The sequence below is a fragment of the Numenius arquata genome, chromosome 3, assembly GCF_964106895.1.
Source record: "Numenius arquata chromosome 3, bNumArq3.hap1.1, whole genome shotgun sequence".
Lineage (NCBI taxonomy): Eukaryota > Metazoa > Chordata > Aves > Charadriiformes > Scolopacidae > Numenius > Numenius arquata.
This window is the reverse complement of record NC_133578.1, coordinates 50,537,560-50,565,392: the sequence shown is the minus strand read 5'-3', so window position 1 is coordinate 50,565,392 and position 27,833 is coordinate 50,537,560.

The following is a 27,833-nucleotide window of genomic DNA, read 5'->3' as shown; positions in this document are numbered from 1 at the left end:
ATTCCAAATGGGTAAAATAGAAAATTCATTATTCTTCCATTGAACTGGTCTGGTTTCAAGATGAAAATCAAACCCTAAATTACATTAAAGAACAAAAGCATTTGAGAAAAAGATTACTTTTGTGTAACCAAATCTGAGTTTGGAAAGCTGTGATAAAGGTGAGAATATTATAAATCCAAAGACAGCAGTATGTTACCATGGTTAAACTGTTCTTATATGTAGTGGAAGAGTACTTTCTGTGGGAAATTCAGGATTTACCCAGGTCAGTGCAAATATAACCTTAAACAGATTATTTATTTCTGAAATTTTGAAATTAGAACTTCTATTGTCATAACTAAGCCAATCTCTGTTATTTGTAATGATAGTCCCTGAAATCATGTAGTCAGAGTCCCAAAGGCAGGCTTAGTTTTGTGTATTAGGGCGTTTTCCATTCAGATCCCCATAGTAACAAACATATTCCAAAATACTCTCGAAACTGCAACATTAAAATCTTGCTTTAAAACTTGCAAAGATTAGGATTAATTTCATATAGAAAAGCTTATGTTCCTTAACTTATGTAAAATACAAAGGAGCTGAATTCTTTCTGCACAGTAAAGGCACCTTAGTGCAAAAGTCTTGGCAGCGGTTTTGGGCATATGCATTGCATTGCAACATTGCTTTACATTCTTATTTTAGGAACTGAAGAGGAAGAAGTTGCTTGCTTTTGCTTAGCTCTTAGTTTTCATACTTAGGTAATTTGATATATACATTAAAGTTGTGTCATTTGAGGCAGTTATTTAAAAATCTCATTAGAAATACTTTGATGTTTCAGCGACAAAGTTACAAATAAAAGGTTGTATCAATAAATATTCATTCTAGCAGGGAAAAAATGGGTTAGAGATTCTAACTGACCCTTGCAAGTCATACAAGAAATACAAGGCTAAACAGCTTATAGAAAGTCAGCAATATACTTGAGAAAGGGATCTTTAAAGTCCTCTAAGGACTATTTCTATGGCATTGTGGCCTGATTTTGTTAGAAACCCTAACTAGCTTTCAAACCTGAGCCTTCAAAGAACAAAAAAAATTCCATGAAGTTGTGATTTTCCTCAGTTTTACGTTAAAAAATGGCTAGGATCAACTGCCAGGGTATGATCTATTGTTTCCTTTAACCAGGCCTGTTTTCAGAGTTTCCATCCCTGAAACAGACGGATGTCTGCTCAACACTGTTATTTATCTGAGCTCCTGTGCTTCTAGGATTTCAGTTTCCTCTGGAGTTACAGAGGAAACTCAGGTTACATTTGGCTAGACAGATCTCCCAACAAACAGCAAGTGGGGATGTGAGATACTTCTCGAACCATGGTTAGAAGTGGTCTATGAATTGTTGCATCTCTGCTAAGACTGTTTCAGTCTATGGAGCGGGGAGATGGGTGAGGGAAGTGATTTAGTTTCTTTTGCACTGAAGTAGGTGTGAAGCAGTATTCACAATCCAGCAATGATGTAAGTATTTACATGAGCCAGCAGTGTGCCCAGTTGGCCAAGAAGGCCAACAACATCCTGGCTGTATCAGAAATAGTGTGACCAGCAGGACTAGGGAAGTGATCGTCCCTCTGTGCTCGACACTGGTGAGGCTGCACCTTGAATACTGTGTTCAGTTTTGGGGCCCTCACTACAAGAAAAACATTGAGGTGCTGGGGGGTGTCCAATGAAGCTGGAGAGGGGTCTGGAGCACAAGTCTTATGAGAAGTGGCTGAGGGAGCTGGTGTTGTCTAGCCTGGAGAAAAGGAGGCTGAGGGGAGACCTTATTGCTCTCTACAACTACCTGAAAGGAGGTTGTAGAGAGGTGGGGATCAGTCTCTTCTCCCAAGTAACAAGCGATAGGAGGAGAGGAAATGGCCTCAAGTTGCACCAGGGGAGGCTTAGATTGGATATTAGGAAAAATTTTTACTCTGACAGGCTGCCCAGGGAAGCGGTTGAGGCACCATCCCTGGAGGTATTTAAAAGACATGTAGATGTAGTGCTGAGAGACATGGTTTAGTGGTGGTTTTGGCAGTGTTAGGTTACTAGTTGGACCTCATGATCTTAAAGGTCCCTTCCAATATAGGCAATTCTACGATTCTCTGATTCTATTTAAATCACAGGTGTTTTGCAGTAACATGCTTTCTTTTTCCCCAGACTAGAGGATGCACGCTAACACAGCCAACCAATGGATTCAGTTGAGATGTGCCTGTTACTAGCATTACACCACATCTGTTATTTCTGAGTGTTGCACATCTCACTCTCAGCTTGAGGGGAGACCAAATTAAGGCCAAGAATGTTTGACCATCTGAATTGCATGCAAATTATGGAATTAAACTCTTGACTTCAGAGTATGTCTGATCAACATGAGCCTAGATGAGAGCATCTCCTCGGGGATACTGCGACTCTCCACTGCTCCAGCTTAACTACTTTCAGCTCACAGCCTTATAAATTTACCTATGACTGTTCATTCCTGCTTATCCCTGTCCAAACCACATACGTGGTGTTAATGGAGAAATTATTGGCAAGCAGCATCCCAAAGAAGTCTTTGTTCCTGAATCAGTCGTGAAGAGACCCCTTCTAATATCCTGTGACTTTCCTTTTGCTTGTCCAGGCATCCTCACCCAGCTGTCCAAGAGAACTCACTGTTAGATACTGCAACATTTAACAACCCAAACTTAGACTGAATTTTAACGAAAACTGCACAGTACCACATTAACTGAATTGCATGCAAAGACTGGCTCCTATGTTCATTTGCCTTCAGTTGCCAAGAAATGTTGGCAGAACCTCCTGCCCCTTTGGGCTTATCTCCATCTGGATCTCCAGCAAGACTTTTCTCACTTTTAACCAAAAATCGTCAAAAGTGTACTTAAATTTTTAGGACTTCAGACTATGGGTTTGAAGCATACAAGTTTTCTTAAATTAGTGTGACAGCTTTAAATATGCCTTCTGAAAAGACAGTGAAGAGCCAATATGCAAACCCATGAAAGCCAGGTAGAAAGAGAAATAATTTTCATCATATAGTTGTAAAGAGACATTTTATTACTTCTGCGGGGTATTAACCCCGCAGGTTAATAGTAAGGAAGGGGTGCAGTAAGAGATAGGAGATTACCTTGTACAGATGCAATCTCACTTGAACCTGCACAGAATTTGCATTTTATAAATTATTTCTAATTCCTATAATTGTAAAACAATGCAACTTGTCTCCTTCTCACATGTAACTCATCTCCCTTATGCAAAACAGATTTTGGAAGGATAGAATTGTCAGTTATCTACAACTTTATGCTTCATTCACCACCTTAGCCTCTCAATGTCTTGTTAAGCAGCTTCCTTCCTGCACATGTTTAAAGATGCCCACTGTTCAAAGCTTTCTTGCTGCACATTTGGGCATATTTTGGTTTGTACTTGGATAAGATATCAATAACACCTTGTAATTTTTCATCTTTCAGCTGGGGATCTAGGAAAGCTTTACATCTTTACAAACACTTTACTGTGCTTTACAAAGATAAGCAAATGTTTTACAGTAGGGTGGCAGAAACTTGAACTGGCCAGGTGACTTCTCTGTGGTCAGAGTCTGAGGGCAGTGAAGAGTAACATAGTCTTTCAGCCTAGTTCTTTGTTCTATTCATCAAGGTTTTCCTACTGTCCTCAGAGAATTCCAGCCTAAGAAATGTACTGCCACACCATATAGTCTGTGTATTTCTCCATTTGCTTTCGGCTGAGCTGGATGTGATACATAACTTGTCTGCACTAGTCAACTTTCAGCTGAATTGCTGTGACTTTAAATATCTTTCTCCACCAGCTTTTCTCAGACTGATGTTTCAGTGTCATCAACCAACAAGCAAAACATATCTCAAACTAACTGTAATTTCTGTATTGTACTTCCTGCATATCCTCAAGCCCTCCTGAATAAATTTCATTAAGAAATTCAATTTGAGAGAAAGGGTGAAGGGAGATAAAAATGAGTTTTGTCAAAAACCTAATCTCTGGAGAAGAATAACCCAAAATGTACTTAAAAAAAACCTCTGAAAATGTAACACCCAAAAAGATCAAAAGATCCCAATTAATTTCAAATTCATCATTAAATGTCACTATTTTCCACTTGGAAGAAACATAGATGTGTTACATTACATTTTTGTGAAAACTACAAAAAGACATTAAGCCACAAGGACATGAAGTGACCAAATTTGGCATATGGTGTTCATTTAGGGTCACCTGCATTACCACAAAGATATGGGCAAATGAAAGGCCAGGAATCAATTACAAATTACTTGTCAGGGCCCTGAAGGCACTAACATTATCATGGCCCTGCCTGACCACCCCAGGTCTCTGTATGACCCTGGTTCCTCTCACCAGGCCTGATTCTGGCCCCCAGTGGTGGGCCAACAGCCCTGTCTGGCCTTGACCCAGCCTGGTCCCCAGGGAGGTGCCTGATGTCTGTCTTCTCAATGTTCTGCTGATAAAGGTACACAAATTCTTCTTAGAAATTAGTCCTCTACACAAAACTTCAACCAATGCATGTGACAATTGTAGAGCTCTCTCAGAAGGCAGACGGGCAATGGAGCAGTGCAGGACGGTGCAGAACGTAATGCACGTTGCTTGTTTAGCAGCTAAGGCTAAATGCCACCAAACTGAATCCAGTTATCTGTCCTAGTTTACACTGGAATTTCACTTGGGTCATGGCAGGGGATGTCTGCATGTCAAAATGAGAGTGAAATGAGAGATATCCAGCTCAGACAACCATGTGACCTGGTAAAAGGAAAGTCCCGCTGGGTACAACCTGATAATCCCGCACCTGCACTTGTGGCCTATTAAGATCTGAGTGAAGTGCTGTTCTGAAATTCAAAATTATAAATCCATTTCAAAATAGGAACAATTCTTGAAAGAACCTCTCTCCTAATGAGAAAAGAAAGAGTGGCTGAAAATTGAAGATACCTGAGGTAGCAAAAAGGACCAAGATAGAGCAAAGGATTACCTTGTTAACCAAGGTAATACTACATGAGATAAATCTGGACAGGAGAGAGTAAAAAATTTAAAGGAGAGTCACAAGTGAGTGAAGAAGTAGGTTGCTTATTTGGTACTACAGTATATAAAGGAAAATTGTTGATAAGCAAAAAAGTAGAAGTCCTCTTCTATAAAAAAATATGGGTTTAAATTCTTGAGAGATGGGGTTGAGATTGTAGCTTTGGATAAGAATCAGTACTTTTCATGGGAAATAAGTTCATAAAAGCCAGGAAATTTTGGAACCAAAATGAGCTCATGGGCATCCAGGCTGATTGGTTCTGATGGCTTGTCAGTAAGCTCTTGAGCCAGCAATAACAAGAATTGATCATCAGTTCCTCTGATTAACCAGGCAAGCCTTGAAGTCCTTCAGGCAGGCAGCTGATAAAATTAGTCAGGTGGTAAATGTGGTGCTCAGAGATCTCCAGTTCCCTATTGGGATCTAAAAGGAAAGAAAATTGGTGTCAATGGAACTTGGAAATGGCTATCAAACCCGCACTTGGTGGCCAGGTTATGAGGAAATGGGAGTTCAGAGAGGTAAGTTGTCTCCTAAGGAAGTAGATTTCCATTCAGTTGATATTAATATTAATAATTTCAATTCTGTTAAATCAGCATTTCCCCACGACAATCGTTTCCATCAGAAAACTTATAAACAGCAGCAAGAACAACTGAAATTCTGCGATTTCATCTTTGTGGGATTTTTCCCGAGGTTCTTGTGAGGAAGGCCTTGTCATAGAACATGGCAGGACTTTGAAGTATAAAAGACATTATCTAGGCACCGGAGAAAGAAATATTAAACGGGTAAAAAGATGGGTTATTTGGAAACTGATGGGTGGGAGTAGAAATGAAATTAAAACCCAGAATCTGTAGTACTCAGATTTTTTTTTAGCCTAGAGCCTTATTGATTGACTTTGTTGAGGGGTTGAGCTGTCAGCAGCATACTGCCTTCCTTTGCAGCAAAAGAATTCACAGACTTTGTAGGTACAAAGCAGATTAGAGATACAAAGAAAAAAGGCGATGTTTTCTGATGAATGTTTTTCCTTGCTGCAGTTTTCACTTGCTACAACACAAAGAGCAGGGTGCACAAGGTTATATGGAAATAAATGTCAGCTTAGTTCTTACTAAATGGGAATAGGAAGGAAAATTCCCTGTTACATCCATGCAAGTGATAAAAACGGCATCCACATTTGCAGCAGTGAATGGATGAAGACACACAAAATATTTAAGTGTGCAAAACAAGGAGAGCTGTTGATCTGCAAATCCTGTACTTTAGAGGTGTTTTGTCAAGAAGAACATTTTGCACCAAACTGCTCCTGTGTCAAGATGTTCAACTCCTTGACATGATTTTTTGCCATAATCTGGTAATCTTAATCAAACAGAAAGGTGAAAATTAGGCCACATCTTCTGAACCTATAGCTTTTACACTCAAAAAATTTATCTAAGGAATTTAAGAGCAGAAGAATCATAGAATTGCTACTAGGTTGAAGTAAAATGTTAAATGTTGCTCTTTTTTTTAGCCATAAAATCTTATATGGCTGCTCCTGAGCTGAGAGTATATTGTTGCACATGGCAAGCACAGCACAGTGACATGGAACACTATCTTTCTATTTAAATGCCTTTAAAAAATCCCCAAAACATATGTGAAACAAACATTAAAAAACCCCTCAGACAATCCTCAGAGAATTACAGCTCTGCTTCAGCACAACAATCCTGTTATCTTGATACGTTTTCTGCATTCTGGATTTAAGCTGGATAGAGGGAAGGTTTTATAGCAGGCAGGAGAGAAACAAAGCAGGAAGCAGGAGAGATGTGTTAGGTCAGATTATTTTTAAGTGTTAGTTCTCTTTTCTTCTTGGGTCAACAGTTTCCATGTTAAATGTAGGATCAAAGAATCTCTTTCCAAGTATATGTAAATGCTATCATATGGATGAATGCTATAAACTGAGTTCTATCATTCAATTGCAATTTGCTTTGTGATACCACATGTTGGACAAAATATACATCCCTGGACAGGTTTCTATGTGGGCGCATACCTACAGGTTTCCTTAGATACATTCACTCTGGAAATTCTGTCGATGAAGAAAATAAAAAAAGGCATAGGCACTTTGTTTGAACTTCCAAATATATAGCAGCCTGGGCTACCTCTCCATGAAGGCTACTTGATGTCCATATGCCCCCAAGTAAACGACCACAGTTTATGCACAGATTAGTTCTAAAGCATGCATACTGTGTCTTCAGCAACCTGGGACATGTGTGCTATACCGAGCACTTACAGGCTACCTATCCAGCATATGTCTATTCCACTTATTCTGGTATATCAGATTCCCTGTCTGTGTGTGAATGCATATATGTTTCTTCCAGGGCAATCCTTGCCAATATTTCATCTTATAGGATTCCATATTTATCAGCTACCCAACACCTGGCTGAGAAAAGACAGAAACATTTTGATTGTAAAAGGGTTCCACTTGGATATTGTAAATATTTTTAGACTTGAGAAAATGCTAATTTGCCATGTGCTTTAAAACAAACTAAATCCACTGAGCTTCCCAAATGTGTACCACTAAAATTAATAGATATTCTCATCAGGTTTACAATGTAGATATATGGTTTGAAACATCAATAACTACTGAAAGCCTGTCCAGACTAGTGATGTTATTTTTCCTGCCATTTGAAAGAAATATAGGGTGTAAATATCCAACAGAAACATGATATTTTTGTTTTTAAATCTTAGAGGATTTGGAATATGGAAAATATGGAAAGGAAGACACTTTTCTTTCCTTTTGCTCTTTGATTCAGCTTCTTTTAGTTACAGATTTTTTTCCTTCAGTTAAATTCTTTCCCCTTCAGTCTAAGTCATCTTAAAATCCTTTACTAAATTGTGATTTTTCTTCTCTGCTCTTCTTCTCTCCAATGAAATTATTTTTTCTTCCATCCCCTTTTAGCTTATTCTTTTTTGTTCCAAAATTTCCTTGAAGAAAGTCCCTTCCTGATTCAAGCCTTATCCTTCCTCTTCTCATTCCTCTCCCTGCCTGAAAAAGATTCTGTTATCTATACTACTCATATAATTGTGGGCTGAGAAATTGTTGGATCAGGCAACTGCCTTCACTATTTCTTTCATGTTGTCTTAACTTTCCTTATCTGTCCCTAGCTTTGATGGAGTGAGAGGCACTGAGAATACAAACCAGATCTGATGAAGGGTAATGAGAAGAAGATGAATCCTATTCAGCACAGCAGCCACTAAACACCATTGTAGATGAGTGAAGAAATTGCAGCAAAAAACCATTGCTTCCCGCCTAACAGTCCTGTTTCCACACAATGTTTCAAGCAGGGCTCTGAAACAGCCTAATGACAGAAACAAAGCACAAGATTTATTTCAAATACCTAATGTGTGCTGAACCCACTGATAAAGCCAAAGTACTTTGGAACTCATTCTTTCATTACTAGCTTGCAATTTGCTGCTTCTGTTTCAGATGAAGCTTGAAAGCTTGTTTACATTCCCAGCTACAACCACAGTAAAAGTTATTTTGCTTCTCACTACAAGCTTTGCCTCTGTCATTATCTCATTCCTCTTTTGTTTTGCTATTTCTGACTGCCACAGTGTAGTTAGTTGAAACTTATACACGCACTGTAACCTGGTAGACTTCAAAAGAAAAAGAGATTTTGAAAATATTTACTACAAACCACTGTACTGCAGGACCAGTGGACCAATCCCGTGGTGTAGTAGCCCTCATTTAGGTGCAGTTCATCCAGTCTCACTTCTTGGGAGCGCTGGGACTGTTAATCTTTGGGTAAAACAAGTTTACTCTAATGGTGCAGAATTAGAGAAATTAGAATTAGAATGAACTAGAATTAGAATTAACTAGAATTAGAATTAGAATTAATTAGAATTAGAATTAGAAATTAGAAAGAGACCCCCATGAGGGCCTCTTTCAGGTACGCAGAATGAGACGGCAGTGAGCACACATTAAGGTCCGGAGCTAAACACTGGTAATAAAAGAGCAGAATCATCATTTCAGAAGTGTTACAGCTGAAGGAAGGACTGGGAAGGAAAGCAAGGATTGAGGTGCCAGGCTTAACTTTTTTGTAGCATGTGCTATAACTATTCCTGCAATATACATGAACACACACCATTCAAAGGCCCCTCTAACAAACAAAAAAATAGACAAAGTAAGGAAAAAATTCAGTGGGATAAAAAAACACTTTATTTTGTTTACTCAGTAATACAATTTAAAAGGAAAATTTTATAGCTTTTGTGCTGATACAAATTTGTATAAAATAAAAAAAAAAAGCTGATAATACTATATATAGTTTGAGGCTTTCACTTCTAACCATTAGCTTTTAGAGTTTCAGGGATGCATGTGTGGTCCAGAATGTTTACAAGAATAAAATGAGAAACTCTTATAGGAGGTAAATTTGTAAGATTGTATTCTTAATTAACAAACAAATTAGTTTGTGAAATGTAAATTTGACAAATAGAGCACTGTAAGGTTCTTACAACTAATTGGGAAAATCAGGTACATAAAAGATACTTTTTATTTGTAGCTCAAAAACCAGCATCTGCCCAATTAGCTTCAGGAACAAATTTGAAAAGAATAAAGCTGCTCAGGATGCACAATCAAATTCAGTAGCTGTGTGATTCGTAATGCGTCTCAGCAAACTGTTGTTTGCTATACATATGTCAAGAGTTAATTTTCCTGCCACTTTTAAGAAGCTGGGTTTTTTAATCATTTATTATTTCTAGTACCACAGACCCCAAGAACTGCAGTTAAAGATTAGGCATCTCTGCTGGATGCTGTACGCGAAACAGAAAGACAGTGCGTACTACTGGTTTACAAGAAAAAAACTCAAGGATGCTGACAAGGGAAGACAAAGAAGCCGTTAAACAATAGCATTCAACAGGGTAAGCAGTAGGGCAGAGCGCTCTGAAGCATCTTTGTTGTCAACAGCTTCTACAAACCTCTCAGCCGTGGTAAGTTCTATGCAGGGATGAGGGGAAGGTTACATGGTACCTGCATGAGCTCTTTTAAAGCATGAAGGGCACTGTGGGAGAAAGCAGAAAGGCATGGTTTGAAAATCAAAGAAATGAGTGACAGAGGATGTTTCTGTGGGTTACACAGACACAGGAGTCAGTCTCTAGGATCTCAAGCTGTGAGAAGAAGTAAAGCTCAAGGTGAAGAAAGGCTGTAAAATCCTTGAAAACAAAGGCAAATAACTTCTGATGTAATATAGAAGTGGGAACTTTAGGAAGCTGAAGAGAGGGGTCATTTGCCCACAGTAATAAGTCGGCAGAAATATCTACACAACAGCATTCTGGAAAAAAGCAGTAAAAATTGTGTTTTGAGGGGCAATAAATAAAAAAGATCTCTCATTCATTTAAACACAAGATAAGTAGAGTCTTTGGGAAAGTTTTTGTCTGTTAGATGAATTATGCAGAAAAAGTCTGCAAGACTCGGACACAACCTGGACATGAGAAACTGGACATGGTGTCTAGATGACAGACCTACAGAAAGCCAGAATAATGATGTTTTACACAGTGATGGAAAAAGAATTAAATGGGAAAGCTGGATTACAGAGGAAGATTAGGACGATACAGGGACCTTTCACCATAAGTCATCCTTCTCACACAGAAGTTACACAATAACCTGTGATGTCTGTACCAATGAAATAGTGTCTGACCATGAATATCTTGCTCAGGTCACCTGAGTTACTTGTAGAGTACAGGATTATTTGTCTTGAGAAAAGTTAGTAGAATCTGGCTTGTGACAAGAGAATATTTGGACCATAAATATTTATTTATAAATAAAATATCATTTAATCCATCCCATATAAGTCCAAAATGCCATCTGAAACAAATTAAATCCCTTTTAAATTTCAAATAATTTTTGCTCCCTAGCAATAGCACCAAAACAGCACTGTTAGTGAAACCTTACAATGAAAGCTGAAACACTGAACTTAGTAACTGTAATTGTTGTATGCTCTGAGGTCATCTAATATAGTCCTTCCAAGTACTTCATGGGTGGAATGATGTTAGAGAGGAAAGTTCAATTATATCCTTACCAGATGTTCTAGCAGACTTTCCCTACTTAAAAGCAAATTATAAACAGACCATTTAAACTCTCAAGACTGAAAAATAGCATTTTTTAAAATCCAACAAATCAATCTTCTCACATGTACTTTAATTCTTCTGATAAATATATGGTTGGGCTTCCAGTCTTCTAAGTCTCCTTTTTAGAATGGGGAACAAAATAACCATATAAACATAAAGTTAAATATCTATATAAATATTTAAATAATTATACATCCCTCCACATGCATATGCATTTATGAGACACATACATAAACGAGAGACACATACAACACACACAAAAAAAATTGTTATATAGATATAACTTGTGTACAAATTCATATATATAGGTCTGTGATGATAGTAATAGAGCATTTTAAAATCACGCATTTTTACTATACAATTTAAATCTAAAGTTTACATCTAGATCTCCTATTTTCACTATTTGCTTCATTAAGATTATGATTTGACCCTAAGTTTACATGGCACTAAAAGATGCCATGGAGATGAGGTTTATCTTTAACCAACAATGTTGAACACGATCAGTCACATTTGAACAGATCTAATGTTATATTTTATCCTGGAAGATATTACTTGAAGCAGTAATCGTAACCCGTCCCTGAAGATGGAGTGAAAAAACACTGAGACACAAAGAGTCACTCTACACACAGATAGCCACAGTCTGAACTGGTATATGTGATTGTAGAGTAGAATGTGTCTAATTTATACCGAAATTGTTGTTCAATAGTCCATATTAAGTCATTTTGGCATTTCAATATCAAGGCAGTAAATGTAGTAAAAATGGGTTAAAGACATGACTGTCATGACTGCAAGGTTATGGCTGTGCTCAGCCAATATATGGTGGGCGTATGCACAGGACGTATGAGAACAGAATGAGTCAGAGCTGTCTAGCTCAGCGGTTAGAAACAACTCAGCATAATGGATTTCTTTTTCACTTGTCGTTATTCACAGGAACAACTCTGCCAAGCTTTCAGGCTAAGATTCTGACCAGAAACAAAACAAAAGAATGAAACTCCTATGCCTCTGGTCGCTACTCCATGGCCACAGTTCAACATACTTGGCTGTGATGGTCAACACCTCTCTGCAGCTCTAAAGCATTCCTGGACTTGATTTTCCTTCCTTTCACCACACACAGTGTGCTGCCCATCTGCTGCCATGAATCCCTTCTTCCCATCTGGGCTGATACAGTGAACACAGGGCAGATGTCCTTCCTGGGGTTGCAGGTGGGGTCTCGTGACTCCATCCGCTCAGCCACTGGGAAAAGTGGAGCAAAGTGAGAAGGCTTCTGTTGGGAAATAGAATTTGAAGCACGTACTTCTGTAACAGTTATGGTTGTACCTCTCTGAGGAAAGGCTTGATCTGATTTCAAGCTGTAAAACCAACTGTCTTTAGTCCAGTTTTGCAATGAAGGTGATTGTGATCCTGAGTTCCCTATCAAGAAAGACTTTCAAAACCACTTTTGGAACTCACTTCTTAAAATTTTTATTTATGCTTATGTTTGGCCCTTTTCCAGTGCAGATTTCTACCACCTTCACAAAGCATTTGCTAGTAATGATAGAGTAATCATGGCAGGAAGACTAACATGGGAATAAATGATGACAGGTCTGCGTTCAGGTTTTTCCACTCAGCAGTGGTGAGACATCTAAATTTTAGAGCTTGTCTATCACCAAGGCCTGTGGAATAAACATGATGTTGCATTATTTTAATCTCTAAATTGCCAGGATCCTTGGAATGTTGGAAGACAGGAATGAAACCTGTGTAGATGACCCTTTCTGTATTATCTGGTTCCTGAACAGCCTAGATACCGTAAGTGTACTCCTGTGTCTAGACTGTGAGTACGTCAGGCTCTACCAAAGAAAAAGGAGAGACTCCATTTTTCAAAGTAACCCAAGTTTTAACTGTTGAAGCCTGGTCAACCAAGCACTAACATCACACATCGGTAAAATTATTTTTCCTACTCTCCACTTACATAAAATGTCTATGAGACTATTAGAGACAAAAAATAAAGAACAAAAATTTTATTTCATGGGATTTTTTTTTAATATTGTTTGACAACAGCTGGTCTACAGTGAGCCTTGATGTAAGAGTGAAGTGTAAGAGTGAGGTGTCAGCAGGCTGAGTAGATCAGGTGTAACTTCTCCTCCTTCCAATCAAGACCTTATTGTCTGTATTTAACCCCTATAATTTAAGAACTCATCACAGTTAAAAGGGCAAATTCAAATTTCTTATTGCTATCTATGAAATCCCACCAATTCTATTGAACAAAGGAGGAATTTTAGTGGACAAAGCCATTTGACAAGAACCTTTACTAAAATTTTTAAAATATAACTCATGAACACTAGAGCCACTGTTTCCTTTAAGTTACAATTAAGTAGTTTTCACTCAGCTACCAAAAAATTTCAAAAATTTTTCTTACAGCCAGCTCTGAGGTTTATTTATCCTTTAATATTTTGAATAAATATACAATTTGTAGAAAAGTATCTTCTTTTCCTTCAGGGTTTCCAGACAACAACAGCTGTCTACCAAACATTACCTACATATTCTACTACCACATTTCAAATGTTAATAAGTACACCCAATTACCATGCAGTATGTCAGTTTCAGCATTTAATAACCAATTCTATGAATCTATATATTATTTCAGCATTTCTATTGTTTGTCTTACATGCTTTATCACACCAAAGATACATATAACAAAAGATATTCTTTAAGTATAAATCATACATATCCCCAGATAAGTAATCACTTAAAAATCAAGGACTAAATAAATACTCATTTTTAAATTAAAGCAGTAATAATTTCAGCAACAGAACTCTTGCCTGAAGTCATTACAGAGCTGCTTAACAGTAACAAAGCAAATATGAAAATGGGGAACCTATCATCTGTACCTTCTCACCCTGTGAAGTAACTCAATTCCTACAGAAACATCAAAGGAAGAAAAGATTAGGAAGTTGGTACAGAAATATGAATATCTTTCCTACTATCCCTTTCTAAATGCAGCCTCATAAATATATAAACATTTTTTTGAAAACTTTAACTCAGTAATATTACCAGCAATGTTCCCTAAGAAAATTCCAGTAAAGCAACTAGAAACTATGAAAGCCCATGCCACATCTCCTCCCATTCCCAAATTCTGCATGTGTATTAGATGATAATAGTCTGTTTCAGACAAGAGTTAACAAACTGTAGGTCAAGAAGCAAGAAACATCTATAGTCACTAAAGTCATAGTGTCAAACTTTTCTCAGCCTCAAACAATGGAGCCTTTATATTATCAATGACTTGCACTTCTGATTTAACAATTCATATTGAATCATGCCATCCTTAATTATTACAATTATATGCATTATCTTTTCCTAAAATGTCTGTGAGCAATTTGTGTCTTTCTCAAATATTATTTATTTTAAGTTACTCAGAAAATTATGCTAACAGAGTCCCTGGGCTGCAGATTGTAGCATTTAAAATTTTTGATACTCAAATGCAGAGATTGGCAGCTTTATCCAGCATACATTGATACAGCCCATACATAACTGGTTTTTAGAATGCAGGACTGTAACAGTCTCAGATTTTTGGTTTGATTACAGTCTCAAACATTTCAAATTCACTTCTAGCCAATGCTAAAATAGTAATTAAAATTCACTTTTTTCAAGCTTCCTAGTTAACAAACTCTTCACTTACAATATTTACAAGAAGTCTGCACAGCAAGAGACAGCAGTATCAGCTTTGAATTGTTCATTTTTATTTTGAAAAATATTCACATTGCATGTCCTGATACATTTTTCTAAGTGTGCTAGCAAAAGCGGGATTTGTTATCTTGTTTTCTTTAACTTCTGCCTGTCTCCCTCCAAAGGGATTATTGTTAAGATTAAAAAAAAAAAAATATTGGAGGAAGTTACCTCTCCTTTTACACCTCCTATATGCAGACAAACAGTTTTACATTCCTTCTACTTCCATGTCAAGAGTAACATATTCTTGGCAACAAGACGTGCAAGTCAATACAAAAAATCCAGAGACAACTCTGGTAATTTAGCTGGCCTGATTGCTTCTCTGCCTGTCACTCAGCAGAGGGCATTGTCTTTTACACCTAATATGAGTCGGCAGCACATTTTACCATTACTTCCCTTTCAAAATCTGCTCACACAACCTGTCTCTTTCTGATGTTATCAGCATTTATTCCTGAGTATGTACAGGAGAAAGATAATGGTTATGTCAGCATATATTGTTCAGTGAAAAAGTAAAGCTGGTGTCACCACTGTAAATGCTGCTTTTACTTACTTGTGTTTATTACATCTAGACACTGCCATAGCCTGACTTTCACTCTTTGGCCATGAAATTGAAAATATGTCTTCTTGAAGCCTTACCTGGTAAAAGGTACTTTCTTTTTGTCAATTTTGTCTTCATATTTCTTTTCTTCAGAATCACATACTGTTTCCCAGTCACTTATTCAAGACTCTTCTGTTGTTGTCAGTTAGAGGGGGGGAATGAAACCTTACGAAGTGTTGGCCTTTTGCATTGCTCTGAAACCAAAAGGTAAAGAAAGAAGATAATAGGACAACACTCAGCAACTCAATGTATACATTCTGCATCTTTTTCCATTTCCCTATTGATTTCACAGTCACCTTCTCCAAATCTTCCTCATGGCAGGATAACCTCTACTGTTCACACCATTATGACAACATATGTTAAAAAAACCAAGATTCTTCATCAGTGTTTTATCTCCTTCCCTACTGTGAGGAACAGGGCCTTTTGTTCCTTAAAGAAAAAAAAAATTACCTATGAAAAAACCTAATTTTTCAAAACCAACTATGAATGGTCCTATCTCTTCTGCAAGACAAGCTGCAACACTTAGCTCTAATATTGTTTGTCTGAGTTCTAAACTGAAAATTTGGATTCTTGCATTTTAAGCAAACTTCTCTCAATGAACTCAAATAAAATGGAAGCTGACTTTTTGTTTCAACAGATTGCATATGGGTGGGATCCAGCATTTTATGTTGACAGAGATGAGTTGAAGTAGGGTTTGTCATGGTAATTTACAACAAGATAAGCATCTATGATGTTTTTTTCTTAAAAAGTGGCTATTGCTGACAAATACTTAGCTTTTGTGAGAGACAAAGCCACGTCTGCTTACTTAAGCAACAATGATACATTCTTCTTCTTTTTTACTCCTTTTCACGTAGGAGAACACACACACACAGACAGTATTCTGATTCACACGTCATGAACAGAAAAGTAAGGATAATTTCTTTTGTGAAATCTTCACTGTGAGTGAAGCTGGAGCTAAAAAGCAGGAGCCTCACTTTCAAATTTAAAATTGAATATGAAGGGTTGGCAGATGGAATAAACTTTCTAATTTTTAAGCTAAACTTATTTGAACTGGGAAATTAAAAAACATGACAGACATTGAACTTCAAATATCATTTTTGCAGAGACACATCTCATAGTGGGATCATCCTTTAATGTTGTAATGTTTGCTTTCTCCATTTAGACTGTCTTGCAGCAATTGTAAACAGCTGTAACTCACGTTAATGGCAGTAAAAGCAGGCACTTCATTGACCTGCCTGAATGGTTTTGGGGGTTATCTACACAGGAAAGTTAGAGTGCCAGGCTGGGAATTTACTGCACAGTAGCTGCTCTACACAGCTGGTCTCCTGTACAGCGAACATCCTAGCCGCATCTTAAGTAGGATTTTGTGTGTGGTGTTTTCCCCCCCTGTAGATGCAGAGCTACCCAACTCACTTTGGATGCTCCCTGAAAGATGCTAACTGCTCTTCAAGTTGGTCAACAGCAAAACTATTTATTAAGTCATTCAAATACTGAAAATTATCCCCCCCCTTCCCTCCCCTTCCTTTTCAATTTTTTGACTTACAGCAATATAAAATATTCTACAGTATGTGAGAGCTGGATGGGAGTTAGGAAAATGTTCATCAACATTTTTGCAAAGGATCTGTTTGCAGGGGACAGAATTTGCCAGTGCTCATGAACAGTCAGTACCTCAAGGGATGGTCTTGGATTCTATCAACTGCAGGGTCAAAAATGCTTCAAACATACTCATGTTTTGACTTCACCAGTATGGATCAGTTCCACACTTGCAGACAGCTCTGTGAAGGAAATCTGACCAGTGAAAGTAAACACAGAATTCTGCTGACTCTAACTCAGGCATGCTGGTTTTGCTGAAGGATTTTATTGTTTGAAAAATGTCATTTTTATTTCTGTAGCTGCTCTGTTCTGATTATGTCAGTTTTTCTTGTAGAATGAAATTAAGGTCTTTGAAACCATGTACAAATAAAATTAAATTGATCACATACAACAATTTAAGTCATGAGTGTATTTGGAGTCATCTTCTACCCATTTGTTAAGGACAATACACTTGTGTTTAGTACTCATGAAATGAAGTCAATTAGAATAAGAAATGAACTCTCAGAAAGAACATCCCTGTGCATTTTGACACAGAAAGCACAGAAAGCACTGAAGTAACACAACTTCTTTTGTCAGCACTTGTGAATACATAGAGGCCTGTTCCATAGATATAATATCTCCTTGCTCCAGGTGTCTAAAATCTGATAAAAACAAATGTAACCCAAAGTACATGATGCCATACTCTAGACAGGAATGGGAAGGAGGAGCAAGAGGAAAACATAAGAGAGGAGAGAGGAATCCTACTTAAAGTATGCCCTGAATGTCCCAAAAAAAAAAGGTGATGTTTGATTGTTAATAAGTGGTGATGACCTGATTTTAATGTAGCACAACTTCTTTAAAATTATATTTGTATGGCTCTGCAGGACAATTGAGGAGTTGAAAATGTGTTTGTGTATTAGGTAGGTACTCTCATTGCCAAACAAACACAGGATTAAGAGATAAATGGCAGTTGAATTTACTCCGAAGTCCTCCTGGGAACAGGGACTCATCTGTTTTAACCATCTATCTTTCTGTCAGTCTCCTACTTCTACTCTACGTTAAGCTTTTGAAGCACAGCTGCTGATATAGAGTCCTTTGTTACTTCTTTTCCTTCATCCTTAAAATACCATTACTGTTTCATACCACTCTTTAGAATAACTCACCATCACAGAGTGTTTGGCCACTAAACTCTAAACTGCCTAAAAGGAAGCATATGGAAAGCTGAGTTCTTTATTTAGGAGTCTGTCGTTGTTCAAGTTTGCTGTACCTGCCATTCAGATTTGTTCACCTAGTGCCTAGAATGAAAAAAAGTAATTGTTCATTATTTTTGGGTAGCTTTCCAGTAGGATCTGCAATATCCAGTGTTTGGTGTCATCTAAACAAAGCAGAAATTTCAGGCTGGTAATTCCATGGCATTCACAGTTAATTGGAAGCCTACAACCTACTACTGAAATTTAGATCATCATCCTTAATGGCAGCAGCCAGGGGTATGATACAAATCCAGGAAGCTCATCCTGCTCCTTATGAGCAAAGTCTTTAATGTACATTCATTCCTAACCTAATTCCAACAGAGTTTATAGAAGTATATCAGGGTGAATCTGGGCCTTTTTGCTAATTTTATGCTCGTCAAAATAGTGAAAGGAGAACATTAATTAGCCTGGGAAGCTATATATCACTTGAAGGGCATACTTTGCACTTCTAAGTCTATGTTTAAAAATATAGACAGTCTGTATCTATTGATGGACAACACCATTTAGCTATAAAGAAATCTTGAATGAATTCTGCTCCTCCTTCCACCTGCATATGGGCCAGATCCTACTATATCTGTAAGATCTGAAATCACTCACTTCTCAGGTATGCTCAGTACCTAGCAAAGTTGGGGTGTAAATCCTGGTTTAACTTCATTCAAATCAAGAAAATTACATCAATAGAAAATTGAAATAATTTTCAAGAATTCTTCAAAGAAGAACCAGCACTACTCGAAATCCTACAAAAAAAGGGTAACAAAAGCTAGCATTTTTTCTGTAACCAATATACTTAAAATGGACTCATGAAAGTGGTCCAGTTTGCCTAGGGAGTCAACAGAATTCCTTCTCTTTTGTGTTTCCATTATGTTTCAGAACAGTGTTTGGGCATGTAACTGGGCTCTAGAGATGTTGGGCGGGTTGGACTTGTTCTGCAGCTTAGCAGCTGAATCACCCTGGATGTGATAAAAAACTGCATGGAGAACTAAGAACTTGTTCTTTCATTATATAATGAGGAATTTTTCCCTTAGACATATATCAAAACATATGTTTAGGATAAAAGTGAAATCATCCATATGTACGTTTGTTGCTTGTGATTCACTGATAAAGGATTTTTTCCAAACCATAATGTGTTTTTAGAGGATATCAAATAATGAAACATAAAACCCAATGATAATAATAGCATTAGCCTTGTCCCACAAAGTTTCACTTGAAAGTGAACCCAAATCTTATTTGTGGGCTGTAATCTGATGATCTATTACAGCTGGTAGAGTAGGAAGAAAGTCTCACTTTATATTTTTTTAAATATCATAGTAACATCTTCCTACAAAGTATCTTCCTGCCAAAACAGGATAGTCATGTGTTGGTGCATTTTGTTCTGTACCATCTCTGTTGTATTCCACACTTATTTTACAATATCAAGAACTTGCTTTCACAAGAAAGGGAGGTTCCTGAGGAAGGATTGAAAGAATTAGAAAGGACTTCCAGCTGTAATCAAACTGTTGCAGTAATTTGTAATTTTCTTATAAAGAGGCAAATTCAGTCCATTTTTAAAAATATAATAATTTATTTACTTGTAGAGGACCCTTGGGAATCAAATGGAATTAGAATGTTATTTTCAAGTGCTGCACTTTCCACAGCTTAAGAAACAGTTTTCTTTGAAAAAAAAAAAAACAACCCCTGCAGATCGTTCTCCCCTCAAATAAGTTCTATTTTATATATGGTGTCTTTAATGTTTTCTGTCATTGTATACTTTAGCGTTCTTGACTAAATTGAAATGATATTGTACAAATTTCATTTTATATGCGTAAGTATCACTACCGTGTTTCAGTTCAAATGGAACTGATTTGCAAGTCAAACAATAGAGCATTTCCCAGCAATAGATAAGACTCTGCTCTATGCAAGTATGTTTGCAAATGTGTCTCATAATCTCGGATTCGAGTTTTAGAAACCTGCAGTCAACCCTCCTACCTACATCTGTGAACAAACACATAAGCAACTGGAGGTCTGTTTAAACCTAGCAGATGGATGGTCCTTGCATAAACAGATTGCAGGAAAGGCAGTGTGGGATGCAGCGCCACCCCTTTCGAACTGTAAACTCGAGCAGTCTGAGGAAAAGAAGCACACAATTACGGCTCCACATCTCTTTTTTTTTTTTTTTTTTTTTTTCTAGATGAAGGCAAATTCTCTCCCACCACACCTCCATAAAGTCATTTTACTCGAGCGGATTGATTCGCATTCAATTCCCTTATGAGCAAATTGCTTCCTAATATTTCCTGATCTGCAGGACATGTTGAAATGCCCACACTTTGTGAAAGATAAAAATATTCTCAGGGCTTGTATCTATAGAGGAGAGAGATAGTTCTTGGATTTGATTTCTTTACAGCTGATCATTTTATTTGGCTTGGATATGTAGAGACACTATTGCATTTCAGTATGATTTGACTGTAGTTCTCACTTTTTGCAAAGGGTACTGTCAGCTCAAGATAGAGGCTTTTATGAGCAAACTGCAGCACTGTCTGAACTAATTTCACTAATAAAGGCAGAGAGGCAGGTAATAATGATGTGTTCTTCCTTGCTTATGCTTGTGGCTTGTTCTAGTGCCTCCTTGACTCCCTCCAGAGCTCCTCATGCACTTTTATACAAAATTTCAGGTTCTTCTAAAATCTCCCCGCTGTGTATTTTTGGTCTCTTGCATCACTCAAATTCATACTGCCTCTCTCCTGCCAGTGGATGCTGCTCTTTCTCAGCTTCTCACAAAATCAACACATAATCTCTTTACATGACTACATAATTCACTGCATGATCTCCCTGAACTTATCCTCAAAGACCTTGATAAATTAATACTAAAGGGACAATCACAACAAATAGGACCACTAGGAATGCAGCCTTTAGATGTACAACATAATATGTCATACTCGATACATTACAAACCAATACAGCCTTGTTTCTAAGGCATTATTATGCTATAATTAGTCTTTAAGAAGCCTACTTTCATTCCATATAAAATTTAATCTAAGGAGAAAAAAACACTTCTTTAAATATTGTTCCACTCTTTATAGTGAATAGATGAAAAACTGAACTGACAAAAGCTGTTCAGTTTTCAGTTCTTACCCTTTTTTTTTGAATATTGAAATCTTGTTGACTTATTTTGGCAGCGATATCAAGGATAAAGAAGGAAAAATGCAGTCTAATAATGCATCAGTTCACTCAGCACCATCATTAATACCTATGTTTGGGTCATTTGGGTATTGATAATGAAAACAAGATGGCATGTTCTTTTTTTCTCATACTCGTAAGAGAAGGACATAAAATCCTACTACGTGAAACCAATAGCATTTTTATACCTTTGTTGTACAATGTGATTATGCAATTGTATTTGACAGGATAAAGGCAAAGGCAGACTAATTCTCATAGTCCATGTTCACTTGTTAAATAAAAGTATTACGATCTATTATGATTGGAGGTTTTTCCCATCTTCTATATTACTATGAAGGTGGCACCAAAATTTCTTTGTGTCCAGCAAGCCCCTGCTGAATAAGAGCAAATAATTTGAGCCTTATTATATCATGTATTTTCAATATTTAAATGTGCATGCTTTAAAAGTCCTCCCTGACCTATAAGAGTTGCTATCCATATTATTATTTTTTTTTCACTTCTAGCAAAAGCTTGATGGTAATTAGAACTGTGCAGTCAAAGGAGATAGAAATGCAGACTTGCAGTCAAATTAAGTAGAAATATTAGTCTTTTGTTACATTTCAAGCTTTCTTGCAGAAACCTTTTCATTGAGTTTGATTTGCCGGATTCTCCCTATACCTATACCTATTCAGAACAAATTTCCAAAAATGAGATTCACAGAAAATTTACAGAAAATCTGAATGAAAAATTAAGTAGAAGAATAAAGAGGATGGCAAAAGACAGTAAAAACTCAAAGGGAAATCTTGCATTCTTTAATAGTGTAGCACACGAAAGAATAAAGCAGAAGTTGAACACAAGGAAAATTACTATTTTTTATGTTTCTGACACAAAACAAAATTCACAACAGTAGTCTTCAAATTCCTCGATTTTTTCCATTGTAAATTCTTCCAGAACAACATTTCAGAAAACACCATTACAGATTTTTTTAAACCAAGTTGATCTCCTGCTTTCTAAATATTAACAGAATCTACATGTGATTTTAATGTTCATGAAATGTGCCAGACCATCAGTCTGGCAGACTGAAGTCTCTTTATTATCCATTGATCCAGTTTAGAACTGGCAGAGAATAGTTCTCCACCACCACCTACCAATACTCTCACCCAGCAGAAACATTTCCATGAGTGGGTTATTTTTGGATCGTTAACTCCCAAGGACAAGGAATATGCCTTTATTTGTTTTCCTATGCCTAATGCAGTGTGAAGCACAGCACAGAGATTCAAACTATATGTAACAATATCAATAGGAACAATAATTAATGATATGATAAAGACATGCTTATCCTTCCTGTTGTCCTTGTTAAGATTGCCAAAAAGTTGGTAGTTATTTACAGTTAATCACCTGCAGATGTTTTAATTGCAGCTATCTATGACTTTTTATTCAGAAGGGAGGGGGTTGTGTTGTCTCCTTAAGGTGAAAAATAAACATTCTTATTTCTATCAGCCACTATAAGATAAGCCATATATTTTCACCCAGTATTTTCTGAGGTGAAAAGAACTGATTTTTCCTTGTTTGTAAATGAACGTTATCAAGCCAAATAGCACATGGCTGAGCTTTAAACTACTTCTAAAAAGAAATCCATTCTAAACCAAGAATTCCTAGTGTTGCAGGATGCATTGTATGCTTTGACATCCTGTTCTAAAGGTTAGTTATCTTCAACATTAAAAACTTGCATCTAATTTCCAATTTCATTTGTCCTGCTCTCAGCACATTTGTTTCTGCAGAATTTGAATCAAAACAACCCCCAAGTCGCTTCACATATGCAGGTTTGATATTAATAGCACTATAAACATCTTGGTTGTCAGTGCTGTAAAGTGGAATGATGGGGGCGGGGGGGAGGGGAGGAATAAAAACCAACCTTACAGCTGAAATGTTACATTTTTGCCAGTTTTAGAAAATGAAAGAAGATGATAGGTTTTATCTTGTGGTTTTGAAATAGTTCGATCTCAGTAAAAGAGCTCAGAATGGTCTTTTTGGTCACTGTGAGAATATGACCTTTTAAGAAGTAGTTTATTAATATGTTCAGGATGTTGAGGGCTTCCCTGCTGTGTCATTAGGCTCAGTAAAGGCACTGAATACATGCCAGTATGAAGTTTCACATTCCTTATTTTCTGCTCTGGAAAGACTTGTGTTAAAGTCAAAGAAAGGTTGTTTTACTGGGTAAATAGTGTTAAAATGCTATAGGGTTGCTCTTGATATTGGTAGTATTGTTCACGTGTAGTCCTGATCTACTCTTATAAACTTGAACAGGGTATTTAATCAAGGCTTAAGGTAATCAAGGCTTCCTGCATGTTTCCCATGGCTGATGTTTTAAAGTGAATGATTTTCAGGCATAGTCCAGGTCGTTTAATTGATATTACTCTTTGAAGATCAAAATGGGAACCAAAATATGGAGAGGCAGAATCGCTTAGGATAGATACTTCTAGCTCTGGCACAAAACTTTTTGAACAGGCTGTCACATATCCACTACATCAGAGATGTGATAGCTGAGAGGCTAGTTAATTTGTATTCAGCAGCAGGGACAAAAAATTCCTTGTATTTCAAGTATTCCTCAGTACTTGCTCAGCCCTCGACCCAACTGAGGGCTACAGAGGAGCCTGAAAGCCACGATGTCCTGTGGTGGAGGCCCATGGAGATGTCCCATAGTGGAGCAGGGGGAGGGTGTGAGGAGGTATTGTTACGGGCTGACCACAATCACCTGTTCCCCATTTCTCCTGTGTTGTTCAGGGCTGACAAGGCAGAAGAGTGGGGAGAGAAGTGAAGTTAAGCGTGAGAGAAAAGCAGGGAGGAGAGGAAGGTGGTGTTTCAGTTTTTGTATTTGTTTCTCACAATCAAAATCTATTTAATTAGCAATAAATTGATTTCTCTCAAGTCAAGTCTGTTTTGCCTGTGGTAGTAATTGGTAAGTGATCTTCCTGTATTTATCTTGACACATAAGTTTTTCCATCTTATTTTTTCCTGTTGAGGAAGGGGCGTGGGAGAGTGCGGCTGGGATCAACCTCTGGCAGCCAGCCAAGGTCAACTCACCGGTGGCTAAATCTGGAGCACTTGCCCTTCAAGGAGAGGCTAATGGACTGGGGCTTGTTCAGCCTGGAGAAGGGATGGCTTTGAGGACCTTCACTACTGTCCTCCAACAGTTACAGGGAGGTCACTGAGGAGATGAATCCAGGCTCTTTGCAGCAGTGCATCACAAGAGCTCAAGAGGCAACAGACATAAACTGAAGCATGAGGGATGTAGTCCAGATATAGAACATTTTCCCCCACAGGGAGAGCCAGGCGGTGGAAAAGGTTGCCCAGAGAGGTTGCCTCCTTGGAGGTTTTTAAGCCCCAACTGAGTAAAGACCTGAGCAACCTGGTCTGACCTCACACCTGACCTGGCTTTGAAGCAGGAGGTTGGACTAGAGACTAAGACTGTATTTTAGTTTTACAGCAATGTTTCAGTAAGAAAAAACTTCCAAACCCTCCTACTTCTTTAGGACAAAGAAATGTAAAGACGCAAAAAGATATGTCTTTTCTTTACGATTTTTCATGCCTGTGAATGTGTTCCTGTTTTAAAACTATTAACCATGAAATCAAGGTACTGAACATTGCAGTTAGTAAATTTTTATTCTGCACCTACAACTGATTTTCAGATATAAATTTTTGTAGTTTACCCTAAACATAATCCTCATCTCTTCAACAGACATACTCTTAAGCATCCTTTACACTTAAAGGAATTAAAATTCTTCACTATTCCTGCGATATGAGAAGGTTCAATTGTGAATAGGATTATTTTTTTTTTCAACATATAGATGCTGTTTCTCTCAGTTATATAATATAATCCACCTATATTGATGTCTGAAGCTATGCAACAGCTGAATCTTTACATCCATGTGTTCTTTTGTATGCATTCTTCTTGCTGTTACTCCTTTGTAACTTAGACAAATTACAGTCAAGGAAGAACATCACATTTGGTTCCTAATGACTTTAGACATTTTTTCTGATATCATTAGAATGCTCTTTATGTTTTTGTGTTTGGGTATTTTTTTTTCTTATCTTTGAGGCATTCTTATATTTTCCTAGGTAAAAAACAGCCTAGTGAAAGAAGGCTCAGGCAGACAGCTGAGAAATGAAAAACTACTTGATATTTGAAAATATTTTTAACCTAAATTGTGTGGGCAATTTTAAATGTAGCAGAAAGCAGCTAGCCACTCTCCATAACAGAGACTTTAAAAAGTATCATTTAAAAAGCTGTATCATTTTACTACTGTTTTCCCTTTTATGGACAGTGTAATTGTCACATTCTTATCAAAAATGTTGAAAAAATATACAGACTAGCTCTCTCAGAGAAAAAAAAAAAAAGGCTTCTATCTTCACTTGAAATTCCTGTATCCAATGTTTGATTAGGGGAAAAACTGTTAAACATGATTTTTCATGTGATTTGGAACCCTACAGCTGTCACTTGATGTTGGATCAATACTTCAGATTGGCAGAATTCTTTGGAAACCTGTTTTATGTAGACAATACAGTCATAAAGCAGTTTGAATACATTATAGTGGAAATAGATTGCCTGAATGAATAAATATAGTTTGAAAAGATCCAGATAAAACCTTAAAATGTCTTTAATAGAAAACAGCCAAAAACTTATGTCTTTCCTTAAGAAAACTATTCATCGACCATGGAGGAAGGTACATACTGTGGTATAGAAACTTCAGTTACATTTCTAGATTTTTTTTTTTTCCCTCAAGTGTCAAGAGTGGGGTGCTCTGCAAGGAAAGGAGAGATTAACATGTGATTCTTCAGATGGGCCAAGGAGAAACTCCCTGAGGATACTTCTCACAGCTTTCTCAAAGAGATCTTTCTGCAGTTGCCCAATCCAGGGTTACACAGCTTCACCACCTCAGATCAGTTAAAGCCCAATAAGGAAGGGAGGGAAGAGGCAATGGAGCCTATTGGTGCACTCAGGGCACTGACATCAGAGAAAACCTGAAGATATATTCTGTGAGAGAGAAAAAAATAGTGGATGAGGTTCTATTTCTGCAGCTGAGGGATCAGCTCATAAGTACTTTCCTTCCATACATGATGGATTGGTACCATTGACTGGTTACCTATTGATTAATTATGGAGAAAGTGTTGACAAAACAAAATTTCAGGCTGGCACCAAGTTATAATTAAAATGCTTCTCTAGTTGTCTCTATTAATAACTGGCAGAGCTTTCTTTTAAAGGCTTAATTCAAGAGGGTTCACAGGTTATATCAGGACTGTTGGACTGGTTATGTCAAGACTGCAAAGACACATTCACAGCGTGGCTGTTCTGCTTATAACCCTCCCATGGCCCCCCAGGCTGGTTAGAGCATGCCACAGCTCCCTCCTGCCTTTGGATTCAAGACTTCTACTCTAGGAAACCAAATCACAGCAACAGAGAAGAGTAATATGAGCAAAGGGAAGCACACCCCAAAAAATCTTACACCAGCAGAGTTAGGATATAGCCAGTGCATGCATCTGAACCCTGGAGTAAGGAAATCCACCCCAACATCCAGGTCAGTGGTAAAGCAGCCATATCACACAGTTTCCTTTGTTTCTAAGTACTGAATTTATCGTGCCTGCTTCATTCACTTCCTATTCCTACTCCTCATTAGGTAGTACAGATGTTCATGGAAGCAGCACAAGCACCATTAAATCAGGAGCATTGTAAGAGCAACACCCTTCAAGACAGAGCTTGCATAACAAAGGAAATAAATATGACTTACATCCAGCTTCGTCCTACCTTTGAACCAGCATTTGGGCATCATTGTTTCAGAGACTGCTTCAGGTAACTCCATTTGCACTCCAGAGTGTTTCCTGGTCCAGAAAAAAACTTGATATTAATCTCGAGTATCTACTGTAGTAAATATGATAAACTTTTCAGTCCTGCAACAGTCAAGGGAATGGATGGCATCTCTTGATTAGCGCTGAAATCTAACCCCTCTCTCTATCCTACACTACTGCCAAATTTTAAGTCCTGGGAGAACAGACATTTTTTCTCTTCAAGATAAAGCTGTGTTTGCTTGCTCTGAGTGATTTGAGATGGATAAATTAGAGTGGGATGAAACTCAGAACAAGACTGACACTTTGTTGTTGTGCTTTCGTGCAGTAATCAACACTTCATTGTAAGGCTTCTCTCCTCTAGTTGCTAGGATTGCTGCAAATTGCCCTTCGTCTATAATGGATCAAATGAAGAAATCCATAAATACAGAAGCCTTTCATTCCTTTGTTTGCAGGCTAAAAGTTAGAAACACATCATATATTCAAGATGTGAATACTATCAGTAGAAAGATTAAAAAAAAAGTAATTTAAAAGCTGATAAATAGCTCTTGGTAACTCTTAGTAAAAATAAATAATGTAAGAAAATCTTGGAGACTTCTTTTTATTACTTGTTGCTATGCATAATATTATATTTTCC